The sequence below is a fragment of the Nematolebias whitei genome, unplaced genomic scaffold (assembly GCF_014905685.2).
Source record: "Nematolebias whitei isolate Nwh7 unplaced genomic scaffold, NemWhi1 Nwh_scaf_7168, whole genome shotgun sequence".
Taxonomy (NCBI): domain Eukaryota; kingdom Metazoa; phylum Chordata; class Actinopteri; order Cyprinodontiformes; family Rivulidae; genus Nematolebias; species Nematolebias whitei.
Window position 1 is genome coordinate 1 of NW_023625713.1, and position 3,202 is coordinate 3,202.

At 38.3% G+C, this 3,202-nt stretch overlaps 1 pseudogene; it reads right to left on the reverse strand.

Annotated features, from left to right (window-relative positions):
- Positions 1–1,444: 1,444 nt before the first annotated feature.
- On the reverse strand, positions 1,445–3,111 carry LOC119429766 (annotated as a pseudogene).
- Between the last annotated feature and the right edge of the window lie 91 nt (positions 3,112–3,202).

The window sequence follows — 3,202 nt, forward strand, 5'->3', positions numbered from 1 at the left end:
TCTTAGAGAAACTCGACAGCAGTCATTTGTCTGGGATCGTTTTCATTTAAAGATAATTTCACATTTTTATGCTCTTAGAGTCAACAAACGATGACGTGAACAAACTTGTAGAGCAGCATTTTAAGAAGCTCATACATGAGTTACTGATGATGTTATCTGGTTTAATCATTTAACAAACAAACTTGCACAGGCTTTAGCAAGCTACTGTGTTTTCTTGCTGTTAAATGAACATATTTAAGTATTTGTTCGTACATTTTAAAGTGGGGATCTGTGGTAAGTATCAGTACCAGTACATTTGGAATTAAAGCTTCAGTAGGAAAACACAAAATTAATTATTTTAGATATTACTGATTAAATTTTGCACAAAGATAACGATTGTTTACCATAATCTGTAACTGGAGCATGTGTGTGCATGTGTGTGTGCGCTTGTTTATGTTACTTTGTGAGGACCATTTTTGAACACATACTGCACTGTGAGGAGCAACTGCTCTTTGTGGAGACCAAAGCCCAGTCTTCATAAGGTTCAAGTGTCGTTGGTGGATTAAGGGTTAGGTTTAGGATTAGGTATGTACTGGTAATGGTAATGGTTAAGTTTAGGGTAAAGGTCAAGGTTAGGCTATAATGAATGAAAAATGAATGGAAGGCAATGCAAAGTCCACGTAAAGATAGCAAGACAAACCTGTGTGTGTGTGTTTGTATGTGTGTGTGTGTTCATGTGCTTGTGTGCCTAAAAGCGTGTGTAATTCTTTGTCAGGCTCTCAAGAGCTGACATATTGCAGTTATTGATTTTTAGTCCTAAAATCAACGCAGAAGCCTGGAAACTGATGATAGGAACGGCAGATGACTCAGAATGTCCTGATAACACACACACACACACACACACACACACATTCTCGGTCTCTTTCTCTCTCACAAGTTTCCATTCTGTATGCCTTTTGTGTTGCATTTATCTCTTCAAATCAAAATCTATAAATTAAAACATTTGCCAAATATACTTAAATTACATGTTTTTAAAGGTGAATTTTTAATGTTATGCACAGCACGGTGCAAAAATCTTGAATCAACCCTTATTTGTGTATCTTTTTATTATGAAGAGCTGGACTTTCTTGTAATGTTTAAAAGTTGTCAGATTCAAAAACTTGTCAGACTTTCTGAAGGTCAAAAATGTGGAAAATCTTGTAAAATTATTGTAAGAAGTTTCTAAATAACAGAAATACTGAAAGATACGTCAAGAAAAATAAAATAAAAACAATCATATCTAGTGACAAATTAGAATTACAATACATATTTTAAGATACATAAGATACACGTTAGGCTGAATGATATAACTAAATTGTCTCAAAGTTTGAGTGAGAGAGTGAATGGTTATTTGTTCTGTTTGACAAGAAGGATAATGAATAGATGGTATCATGAAAATAACAAATGCAGAAAATTATTGGTCTACATTGTAATTTTTATGGTATTCAATAATTTCTGGTGGTCTAATAACTGCTCTCAGATGTTGCCAGAACACAGGGAGCTGATTGTGATAATCGATCCACAGGTACGTCCTGGAGTTCATGAATTTACACAGCCGGCAGAACCTTTTGAGGATTCTTGTACTTGTCCATGGGCTCTAAGAGAATCAGAACAACAGCATCATCGTTTTGATCCAACAGCCTGAAATGGCTGTTGTCCAGTTTGTACTTGCCCCATTCGCTTCTGACAAAATGCTGGGAAAGGATGTACATTAGTCCTTTAGGACTTCACGGTTTGACTTTGGAGACTCACTGCTTTGCAAGTTTTCAACATAAGATTGTACACGACACAATTGGCTGATTGATGGAAGGTTCTGTATCCTGGGTGCCAACTGGCTCAGTAACCGTATCATCAGAATGTCTGCTCTCTTTCGCTGTGCTTTTTTAGAGCCTTTAGAGAGTTTAGGACATTGTTAAAAACATTGCAAGAGTGTGGAAAGGATTTATAGTCTTAAAATATGTATAAATACTCAAATAAATATAACATCCCTATTTTGCAGATTTTCACCTATCGCAGGTATGTCTGGAATGTAACCCCTATGATAAGTGAGGGACTACTGTAGAGCATTTTGTGGCTTTGTAGCATCCATTGTCCTGGATCAATCCTCCGGCAACAAAATCCTTCTTTTGGAGGCAAAGTTTGAGCAGTGTCTTGGATTGCTCAAGCGCAGGGACCAAGTGCATCACCCAGATGGAGTCCATTTCACTGTAGGACACAAATGCATCATACTCGAGCAGTCCCTTTTGTAGTTTTGGATTTCCCTTGGCTCTCAGCCAGGCGCAGCAGGTCATCTTCAGGTACCAGACAAGACTGAGGACAGGCCTGCGGAGAGCAGAAATAGAGCCAGGATCCCTGAACAAAGTAAAAAAACAAAGGACACTCTATGGCACTCTAATACAGACAGCTTGATGTCTGTAACATTCCTGTATCTCTCAGCATCAGGAGAGTCACATTTGTACTGTAAAACTTGAACGCATCTTTAACTGTGACTCTAGGATTCATCAAGTCTTTGTTCATGAAAGTCACAAAGTCACATGCACAGAAGTAGGAGTTGCCTCCAGCTTCTTGAAAGCATCTAAATCCCTTTGACTGAACATTTGCAAGTAGTTGTTGTGAATGGAGAGAAATAGGAGATGAGGGTACAAATACCCATCAGGCAAATGTCCAGTCTTGTTGCCAGAGATGTACAACTCAGTGGGATTGAGTAGTTTAACGATGAACACCGTGAGATGATTTCTGGACAGGTGAAGGACCTGTAAACTCACCGGCAGACATTCGGTCACCTTTGTCTGATGATTCAATGAAAGGTTTAAGAAGTGGAGACTTGATAGCCTCTCACAAGACTCGGGTATTTTCTGCAACTTGTTTCTGCTCAGATCAATACGTCTGAGCTGCTTGAGTTTACTGAAGAGATTGCTGTTGATTGAGTGCAGGTAATTTCTGCTGACACTGATGGTGTTCAGACTCTGAAAACCACTATAGCTGTCACGCATCATGTTGTCCAGTGACAGATCCATTAAAAGGTTGCCACTAATGTCCACAAACTCTACTTTTGTGAGTTTGGCAGAGGTTTCACAGTGAATGGGCCAATAACTTGGCGCACACACACACACAAACACACACACACACACACACACATATATATATACATATATATATATATATATATATATATATATATATA